This window comes from Vanessa cardui, chromosome 20 (genome assembly GCF_905220365.1).
Source record: "Vanessa cardui chromosome 20, ilVanCard2.1, whole genome shotgun sequence".
NCBI classification, from domain to species: Eukaryota; Metazoa; Arthropoda; class Insecta; order Lepidoptera; family Nymphalidae; genus Vanessa; species Vanessa cardui.
This window is the reverse complement of record NC_061142.1, coordinates 3027033-3039032: the sequence shown is the minus strand read 5'-3', so window position 1 is coordinate 3039032 and position 12000 is coordinate 3027033.

Below are 12000 nucleotides of genomic sequence, written 5' to 3'. Positions count from 1 at the left end.
ATGTACAATTTACTACTGTAACTTTTACCATTTGAAAATTAATGACCAAAAATTCTTAACAAACATGAAAGAAAATAAAAAAAAAATATACTTTGTGTGAGGAGCAGAGATGCCCCAGTGAGTAGTACGTGCATATTAATTGATGATTACAAGTTCAAACCAAGACAAGCACTACTGAATTTTCATTACCTTAATTTGTGTTTGTAATTCACCTCATGCTCGGCGGCGAAGGGAAACATCGTGAGGAAACCTGCATGTGACTAATTTCAACGAAAATCTGTTACATGTGTATCCACCAACCCGCATTGAAGCAGGTGGAATATGCTCCAAAACTTCTTCTCAAAGGGAGAGAAAGACCTTAGCCCAGCAGTGGAAAATTTAAAGGCTATTGATAATGATATAGTTCATAATACTTTTATTAAATTAAATTACTTTTTTTTAGACTTTTATTTATTTCAAAGTCCCTGTCTATCAACACATAGCTCTTTATACTTTAAATATCCCAATTTGTAGTGTTACGGATAATGAACGACTTAATGTCTCATTTAACTATGTTGTTATTATATATGTATTAAACATACATATGTTTATTATGTGACAATAGTAAGTCAAAATTATAGTTTTTTTTTTTCACATTTACACCGGAATTGCTCAGTTGTTAGAACACGCGAATCTTTCGCGTGACATGACAAACGATTACGGGTTCAAAACCTGACAAGAAAGTTATACTGAGTTTGTTGTGATACATGTACGAGTTGTGTAAAGCCTTAAATTTTCGTAATAAAGAGTCCTTAGCCCACCTGTGGGACAATTTAATGTCATTTTTTTTCAACTATGTATTTAGAATGTATGCAAATCTAGTGTCGACAATTTATAAAATTAGTAATTAATAATAATTACTAATAAATATAGTTTGTCGTTTCTAATTGTTTTGCAAACGGGTACTATTTGCATATAGTTAAAATAAGTCAGCATGATCGAGAATGATCTCAAATCTTATTTAGTTACTTACTTAACGATACATTTAGTTCTAAACCATTTTTTGAAATGTATCATGCGTTGATCTAGCGGGAGCTATTCTTTACAGCCAATAAAAAAACCAACTTTGTGGTTTTGTATCGATTACCTTGTAATTCATTCATTCATTCATCAAAAAAACATGGATAAATATGACATACTACTCAATATAAGCTTACATTAATTATAGTTAAGCGTAAAAAATAATTAAAGAGCCGAGATGACAGTAGTTAGAACGCGTGCATCTTAACTGATGATTGCGGATTCAAACCCAGGCAAGCACCCCTGAATATTCATGTGCTTAATTTGTGTTTATAATTAATCTCGTGTTTGGTGGTGAAGAAAAACATAGTGAAGAAACCTGCATATGTTTTATTTCATTGAAATACTGCCACATATGTATTCCAACAAGCCGCATTCAAACAGCGTCGTGGTGTTCCCAACCTGCTCCTCAAAAGGGAGAGAAAGCCTTAGCCTACAGGTAGTTGTTTTTTTTTTTTTTTTTCTTTAATTAAGAGCTTTGTCGCTTAAGCGACTATGTCGCCCTGTTATTGAACATTTACATTAATAAGGATGCGGAACCACTCCCATCAGATGCGCAAATTTTCCTAATAGAATGTGTCCAGATCGCAACCGTAAAGCAGTGACTACGTCTTTCCTATTCAAAAATACTGTGTCAATCCAAGGCAGATTAGGTGGGAAAGGTTGTATGGTCCGATACCAGATGCCCTTGTCCTTCGACCTTTTATCAAAATATTCGCTCCATTGATCAATACACTTATTCTTAACTATATGTAAACATTCGGATAAATTAGGTTTAACATTAATTTCCACGCCATCACAAGCTCCAATCCTAGCAAGTGTATCTGCCATGTCATTGCCTACTAGATTAATGTGAGATGGAATCCACTGCAAAACAACGCATTTTGATTGTTCTCTCAGACTACAAATTTGTTTTAAAATTGTATATGCTACGGGAGTACTTCTAGCGTTAGATGTACATCGAGCAATATGTTGGAGCCTGGAGGGCACATTTGGAGTCCGAAAAGATAACAAATTTGTCGTAGTCAAGGAATATACGAAATATTACTGCTAATCCTAAAATAAATTGAGTCCAACGATTCTGCATCAAAATATGCAGCACCTATGTGTTGACCATCCTTGGAGCCGTCAGTATAAATTTTATAAAAGGTATTATAATTATTGTTAATAAAATTCAAACAATGATTTTTTAAGAATGCTGTACTATAATTTCTTTTAGGTTTATTCACATTAACTATGTCTGTTTTTACAATATTTTTTAAAGAAATATTGCTCGGCCAAGTATTAAGAGAAAAGAATTCCAAAAAGTTACTTTTATGAACTTCTAAATTTTTTAAAACACTGTAGACCTCTACTAACAAAGGCTTACGTTTCCTTTTCCATGAAATAATTAAATTTGAAGAAAGGAAGACCTCGTCTAATACAGGTATGAGAGAATTACTGGTCATCGACATTGATTTTAATATGAATTTTCCTGCTAAAAAAAATCTTCGAAAACAAAGAGGTTGTATACACAGATCTGATTCCATTACATGAGAAGGTGTACTTCGAATGTACCCGCCAATTATTCGTAAAGCTTTGTTTTGCATTCTATCTAATTTAACCAAATGAGCCACACTACAATCGCTATAAAGAAAGCAGGCATAATCTATTCGGCTTCTTATAAGTGATAAGTACAAACGCCTTAAATGTTTTGGATGCACGCCCCATCCAGGACCAGCTAAAATTTTAAATATATAAAGAATTTTCGAAATTCTGATACATAATTCATTGACATGCTTTCCCCATCGCAGCGACCTATCCAACCATACTCCCAAATATTTTGTGTGTTCTACCGCAGACAAAGATATACTCTTAACATTAATGTTTACTGGACTTCTATTAAAACCCTTTTTGAATACGCAAATTTTACTTTTTGTAGACGAAATATTTAGTCCTAAATTACCTAAAATAAAAACAAACGTATCAACTGCAGCTTGAAGTTTCCTCTCTGCCTCAATAATACTTTGCGTAGTAATGTACAAGACAAAGTCGTCGGCATATTGAGAGATATGAACATTATTGCTAATTTCTTCGCATATATTTCTCGTTGCAATATTAAAAAGTAGCGGGGATAGTGGATCTCCTTGAGCTAAACCCTGGCTAGTCTTACGAGTAATTATTGTATTTTTAATCCTTAGTTTAAGAAATCTTTCGGTGAGAAAATTCCACAAATAACGACAAAATTTTGTACCTACACCCAAATTGTCTAAAATGAGCAATAAAGAATAAATATCAATATTATTTATTATACGCGTTATCAATATCTATAAAGCAGGCAACAGTCACACAACTCTTACAAAAACCCTTTTGAATTCTAGATACAAGTGTACTAAGACTATCACTTGTAGAGTGTAATTTTCTAAATCCTACAGTGTCTGGAGATAGGAGATTGTTATTTTCAACAAACCATTCCAATCTTTTATTAATAACTGAGTGAAAAATCTTACAAAGACATGAAATCAACGAGATGGGCCGAAAATTAACTAGATCGTCACTTTTTTTAGGAATAGGAACAATTGAAATATCACGCCACTGATGGGGTAAATGATCGGATACAAAAATTTTGTTATAGAGAACAAGTAAAATATTTTTAGCAATATCTGGTAATTGTTTGATCATAGAAAAGGAAATGTTATCATAGCCTAGCGCGGTATCATTAGGTTTTATACAAGCTTCTAATTCATGTACTGAAATTTCCCGTTCCAAGTTGTGATTATACGAGGTGAAGTTAGGAAAATGTCGACAAGCAAAATCAGGGCATAAGGTATGTAGCATTTTATTGGCGTTTTCTTCACTAATTATGGATCTTTGAGTTTTATAGCCTTTAATCCATTTCATAAGGTTCCACATTTCTGAAGTTGTTGATGAATAGTGGATAGATGAACAGAATTTGTGCCAAGCGTCACGTTGGGCAGCTCTAATAAGTTGCAAAGAATGTCTTATTTTATCATTTAAGAAAATTAAATTTCTTGGGGTGGGATTACGACGAAATTTTTTTAACGCTAGTCGACGAATAGCCACGGCTTTTGATAGCTCAGGAGTCCAGTAGGGTTTGGGGATAAATTTATTGTCTGGCACAAAGCTGACTTTAATATAAGGTATATATTTTTCTGCTGCCTTGTTAATGTAATAAATAAACAAATCATAATCTTTTTGAATATCATCAGAGAATTTGAAATTAGAAAAAAGAGACCCCAAATACGTTCGGTATTCATCCCAATCAGCGCGTTTGAAATTACGTTTCTTTAACGGATCCAAGTTACAGCATACTGTAGTATTCATTTTAATGATGAGGTGGTCACTGCCCAGAGACTCATTTGAAACAAGCCAAGCAAAATCTATAGCAATATCTGATGTTATTAAGGTTACGTCCGGTGAAGACTTGCGTAAATTATTTTGACTCAATTGTAGTCGAGTAGGGCTACCGTCATTTAGAATAACAAGATTAGTATCAAGTAAAGCATCATGAATTTGCGCACCTCTAGCATCTGTTTTAACAGACCAGCTCGAATGGTGACCATTAAAATAACCCATTAATATTGATTTACCACTAACTAAAGCGAATAAGTTTTCCCAATCTCTTTTTGTTATTCGAATATCACAAGGGCAATAAACAGAATAAACGGTTTCAATTTGTGCACAGTTAAATATTTTAACACCTATTACTTCTATACCACTATTAACAATTTGTACATTATGTATGTGAGCTTGGACAGACTTATGGGTAATGATTGCAACACCTCCGTAGGAACTATCTCTATCCTTTCTAAAAATATTATAATTGTTAATTTTGACAAGGGCATCAGGTTCGAACCACGTTTCACTCACTGCAGCGATATGAACCTTCTCTTGGATTAACAGATGTTCGAACAGCTTTAATTTTGGTCTAAGACTTCTACAATTCCATTGAATAATGTTTAGTCTGCTGAGCTTTTTGTTAACTTTATCCATTGCTTTGTATATAATTAAAAAGAGTTTTAACCAACGGAAAGTCTGAAAATATGTTTAGAACAGCTAAAGTAATCCACTCAATAATGATTTTAACAATATTTTTAAATTTATCTGACATGTTACTATTCTTTTCAAAAATTACACTTTTAAGTTTATCGATTAGTTTATAGTGCAAACTTATGTTCCTTATTTTTCCTTCGTAAAATTGTCCTCACTGTCCTTATTAATATAAAAAGTAAAAAAAAAGTAAAGTAACAGCCTGTAAATTCCCACTGCTGGGCTAAAGGCCTCCTCTCCCTTTGAGGAGAAGGTTTGGAACATATTCCACCACGCTGTTCCAATGCGGGTTGGTGGAATACACATGTGGCAGAATTTCTATGAAATTTGTCACATGCAGGTTTCCTCACGATGTTTTCCTTCACCGCTGAGCACGAGATGAATTATAAAGACAAATTAAGCACATGAATCAGCGGTGCTTGCCTGGGTTTGAACCCGCAATCATCGGTTAAGATGCACGCGTTCTAACCACTGGGCCATCTCGACCTTATTAATATAACTGTCATCTATTATACTTTTATCACAATCAGAAGACACTTCTTTATCCACATATATATTTTCAGCACTTTTAATAAGTTTTTTCTTTTTTTTCTTTTTTGACATTTTATTTTTCGTTTCAGAAATTTGAGGAATTTCCTGAACCATAGATTCTACTTCTAAACAAGTTATAGGAGCCGCAGGTGTTGGAGCGTAAACATGCTTTTTCATAGTCTTCTCTTCGGAGCAGCTAGCTGTAGGTAGAATTGGAGACGGAGGGACATACAAGGTTATCGCTTTCGAGTATGAACAATTAAGTTCTGCCATTATTTCTCGAATTCGTTTTTCTTTTTTAAATATAGGACACACTTTATCCAGAGGCATATGATTGCCCTTACAGTTAATGCATATGAAATCATTATTCTCGCAATTTGGATGGTTACTAGTACATTTAGGGCAAATTATTTTATTAGATGGACACATTTTTGCCGTGTGTCCAAACCTCCAGCATCGAGAACATTGAGTAACTTGTTCTACTTTCACTCTCAGACCTAAAATATATACATATTCTGGTATATTCGACCCTTTAAACGTTAATTTAATTGTTTCGCTATGCACCCAACCATCATCTGTGCGACGTTTGAGACGTTGTACGGCTACAACTTCAATATCACAATGTAAACTATTGATTAATTCTTCTTCTGATAATTCTTTGTCTATATTTTTGATAATTCCATATGACATACCTATTTCCCATGATTTTTGACACCGCCATCCCAAATCTTTAAATACTTGACAAGCTAAAAAATTTTCTGCACTAGATTCTTCGTCGAATGTTATTCTAATTTTATACGGGTTTATATATTTTACTTTACTAATATTCGTGATTTGGTTTTCTCGCAACATTTTCGCTAAAGCAAATTGTTTAGGTAATAATTCCTTACTAGTAATTGCGATTTGAATTAAATTTTCTTCAAAATTCTTGACGAAAACCCTTACTTTTTTCTTAACATGTTTAGTAACTTCTTGCCACTCTTCTGTGTTTTCTTCTATATCGTGCAACGTTCGTTTTCTATTCGACTCCATCATTTCCATATCTTGAATTAAATGTGTTTGTTCCTCGTAAGTTTTTTCTAAGCAATCGTTGTTAGTATCATTCTCGACTAAATTAATTGTAACATCTTCTTTATTCAAATCAAATCAAATCAAATCAAAATATATTTATTGTTCTCATATCAAGTACATATCTCACAGAGGCCCTGTACCCCTAAACTAGGAAAACCCGTATCTTAGGGGCCAGTGACTTCCCAATCAGTATTTTAGTTTAACAGTATTTAAATTTAATGCCAAAATAAATAGTATACAAATAAAAACAGAAGAAAAAGGAACACAAAATAAAAAAATAAAAAAATATGTTTAACTAATGAGGTAAAGTAAATTTTACCACCTATAATTAATATATGCATGCATGCGCGCGTGTGTATGTGTGTGTTTGTGTGTGTGTGTGTGTGTGTGTGTGTGTGTGTGTGTGTGTTTGTCATGTACGAAGATAGTTTTCTGTTTCTTGATAGCTTAGGCCACTTAGCAAATTCCGTAGATACATCTTAAGTTTATTTCGATTTAACCGAGTAATGTCTCTTTTTTTATTTATTCTTTTGTAAAGATAAGCTCCTAAATATATATTCTGATGCTGGGCAAATTTAGTTCTTGTTTTAGTAATTTTAATGTCTGGTCGTCGACGTTGTGTGTTCATAGGTGGGATGGGAAAACATTTATGAAAGCGTATGACGGTATTTTGTATAAATAGTTGACGGACAGTAAGTACCTTGGCTATTTTATAAATCTCATTTGTTGGGAATCTTCTCGGTTTTTTTAAGATAACTTTAATGATCGTTCTCTGTGCTCTTTCTAATTTTATCATGTGGGAGGAAGCTGCACCTCCCCATATTGTTATGCAGTATAGTAGTAGAGATTGACAAAGTGTTTTATATACTTGTATGAGTAACTCTTTTTCAGCGATTTCTCGTAGGTTTTTAAACACTGGAATTAGCCTCCGAATTTTGTTTGTTAATGTTATTATTTGTTGCTTCCAATTTAAGTTTTCGTCAATGATTATTCCCAAGTACTTCATTGTTTGCACCCTGTCCAGGGTTTCGCAGGAGCAAAGACCGCCCGTACATCGGTAAGTGTGAAGTTTTATCATATATTGAGGAGGTGGTTCATTTGCTTTACTTATTTTAAGGCACATATATTTAGTTTTTAGAGTATTTATTGTTAGTAAATTATTTTCTAGGGTTTCCGTAAATTTCTTCAATCCTTCCTCTGCAAATACTTTTACTTGTTCCCATGAGGATGCATGAAATATAATAGCCGTGTCATCAGCGAATGATGATATATATCCATTCTGTAGATTCAAGTTACATAAATTGTTAATGTATATTAAGAATAGGGTTGGCCCTAGTGTACTTCCTTGTGGAATTCCGTGTGTGGTGTATTAATAGGTACTAGTGAAATCACTAACCTTAACGCTTTCAAACTTACATTCAAACTTACATCTTTAGCCATTGTCATAAGGATCATATCGAATTGTTAAGCTTAATGAGTAAGTAATACGCAGCGATAATGCAGTTCGGGGAATCGACCGACGAAGTTAGTAAACAACAAAAAAAAAGTTTGTTTAGATGCGCGCCTAGCACACGTCGTACCCGGACCGATTGATGATGCTAACTGAGGTAGTTGTTGTTGTTTTAAAAATTAGCATTTCTAGGCAAGATATATATTTAATTGTACTTTATTAACTTACATTATGTTCAAAAATGAAAAAAAAAACGTAAGTAAATATATTATTTGGATCGCGCGAGACGGTTTGAAGGGTGACTAAGTCGATGTAAGTACAGGCTCAAGAGACATGACATGGGGGTAACCTAAAGATGGACAAAATTTCTGCCGTTGACACTGCCTTTGTGCAGTGGTGACTAACCATTACGAGGTATATAAATTCATCCGTCAAAATATATGAAAATAATTTAAAAAATATATTCGTAAAATATAGAATTAAATAAGAGTATTATACTATGAATCAAAAACTTTTTAGTGTTTACTTGAACTATAAACTTATAATTTTTGTTGCATGTGTGAATTCCGACATGTATTCTTTAATCGCCTTTATGTTTGGCGGTAATGAAAACATCGATAGGATTTTTTATGGAAAGCAAAGCGACTTCCACCGTCTAAAGACATCTGTAACACCGAGGACTTGCAGGCGTTAGTCAGTCTTTGTTTCGGAAGAACCGCTGGGAGAGGAAACTCCATGGAGTAGTTGTGGTTTTTTAAAATTGACACTGTTGGAGGTTTAAGGGTCATTTGAAATGTGAATTTTTTTTTAATTTTTCCCTGATCAATCAAATTCAAACGATTATTGTAAATGGCAGGAGATCTTTTGAGGCTTCAGTAAATCTGGGTGTCAATTAGGGTTGTATTCTTGGGCTATTTATCTTCAACGTTTATATAAATGACCTACTCTATATTTTTAATGACAAGCACAAGCTGATTTTGAAATTAAAAAGAGGACAATCAATTTCGTATGATATGCTGTCTCAAAAATAGTACCTACATTGGTTTAGTAAGAAGTAAAAAATAGTATTAAATGTATCCAAATGTTAAATTTGTAAAAACTGTTGTAATACTTAATGGGGTAACATAAGACCTCATTGACAGTGTATCGCTATAGCTTCTAAGCTACAATGGGGGGGGGGTGTATATTAACAGGTTACCGAATAGACTTAACTATTTGGTTTGCGGTCCGATACCGCTCCCTTTGTACCTACATTTTAGGTACTTCCATAGCATAAACTTTACGGTGCTTTGTTCTGAGGAAATGCAGGATACTGATTTGTACCATCTTCATTGATCTTTGTGTTGCAAAAGAGAGCATATCATGCAATATATACCTGGAGTCAAAACAGTTTAAAGAAACTAAAATATTGACTGTAGCTTCTCAATATCGCTTGTTGATGTGTATGTTCTTAAAAATGTAAAATAATAGTGTAGAAATAAACAGTATTAGTAGTACTGGAAACAAGCATGTTATGAATATTACAGTAGTTTAATTACAGTAGTATTATTAAAGTAGTTAAAGATTATTTTAATAGGGGTAATAGGTAAAAAAGGAGAGATAAACCAGAGTTTTCATTGCAATTTTGAATTTAAATCAAAAACAAAATACTTAATCTCTTTAGTTACTCCATACTTTCGAAATTACACTGTTTATTATTCATAATTCGTGTTCAAAATGAGATCCCCTATTTCGTATACAAATATGCATTCTTTTTCTTAATTCACTTTTTACTACAACACTACTTAAGCTATGTCGAATAGAATTTGCAGCATTCATTATTCTTGTTTTGAGTTCTTCAATTGTTTGTACTGGTGAAACATCATAAACCAGGCTTTTCATGTGCCCCCAGACATAATAGTCCATCGGAGTCAAATCTGGACTTCTCGCTGGCCATGGGATTGGTCCTCCTCTGCCAATCCATCTATCTTAGATCTTTCAAATTTCGCAGCGGATTTTTAGGTGTTTTTTTTTTTTAATAGATAGAGTGATCCGAGATTAAGGTTGTTGTATATAATACATAGAAAATATAATAAAGAAACAAGAATAAATCTGTAGTATACTTAGTATCATCATTGCACCCGTGGGAAGCAAGGGCGGGCTAGAATTGAATAAAGATTTTACACGTCGACTTAGCTTTGGCTCGTTTTTGAATAGTTATTACACAGTTGCGCGAGTTGCTGATACAAGTTTATAAGGCGAGAATACTTTGTCCAGCTTTGGGATATTTACTGTTACAGTAATACTCCGGACTGACGTAACATCTATTGCGCCTATTCTACGCGGTCATGGAACCGCGAAGAAAATTGGTGTACATAATAAGCATTTAACAACATTCAGTAAGTCAATATATGTACAAATTCTTAAATTTCTTACTAACAATAGTAAATATTTGGATTTTTTTCTATAAAATTAAATATAAGCATGTGTATAGCAAGAGAAAACAAAAGATGGGTGTTATGTTAACATAGTCTATTAAAATGGAGGTTGGAAAACGAAGATGAGATAAATTACAAATAATTATGAGACTATATCACATACATTATTTTGATCCCAATGAAAGTAGCTAAAGCACTTGTGTTATGGAAAATCAGAACAACGGTACCACAAACACCCAGATCGAAGACAACATAGAAAACTAATGATAATTCACATCGACTCGGCCGGGAATCGAACCCGGGACCGACGACCGGATGAAAACCGGTGTACACACAACTCGACCACGGATTTATTTTACAGATTTATTACCAGGATTAACGTATTTCATGTGATTTGCTTATAGCTCAGCTATATTTTGAACAACTAAGAGTTTTGATTAACGTATTATTTATAATACAACATTATTTAACTACTTATGTACCCTTTAATTTTAGTTTCAAAATTCCAATAATAGTTTCGTCGACGTTCATTCCATGTTTTCGTAAATCCATATTAAATATTAGAGATTAATCAAGCTCTCGACCAATGATATCGCATCAATTTGCTGTAAAATGTTGTTCATTTGGCTTTTTTCTACGTATGGTTTAAATATAATATCTTATCTGTTGGAGGTGACTTCATCAAATCAAAGAAACATGGTACCATGAAAAGAGTAAACATATATTTAAAATACTTTTACCGACTCCAAAAAACGACAATAGTTTAAGAGAGGACATATTTAACATTTTAGACTTTGTGCTTGTTTTAAAGTAATTGTTCTATGGAGAACCAAATGACCATTGCGGTAGGAAATGACAATGATTGTATGAACAATAACTCGCGTAGGTATTACATATCATGTTAAGCGGAAGGATTATGAGGAAAGGCGTGTGTCGGTCTTGTGGACTCAAAAGTCCCTGAGGTTCTAGGTTCAATCCAGTAAAATAATTACTAGGTTTTGGTGGTAGGGTTTTGTGTTAAAGTGTAACTGTAGGCACAAGGGACATAATATCTTTGAATAACAGGTCGGTGGCGCATTGACGATGTAAGGAATGATTAATATTTATTACATCGTCATTGTCTATGGCTGATGCTGGCCACTTACCACCAGGCAGTCCATATGCTCGTCCGTATCTGTAACATAAAAAAAGAAAAGGTTTTTGTATCGATGAATTCTCAGTAGTAGCCCTGAGTCAAAAAATTGCCACTGTTTATACGCCTTGGAAAGTTATTTGACGTTTAGTTACGTTAGGCTATTGGTGATTCTCCTGAATGATTTCTGGTCCTTTTGGATTTTCCTCCGTATATAGTTTGCTAGCACTTCAAGTAACAAATGGTAACTTTATCATCAAATAGTAATAAAGGACAGCAACGCACGTGCT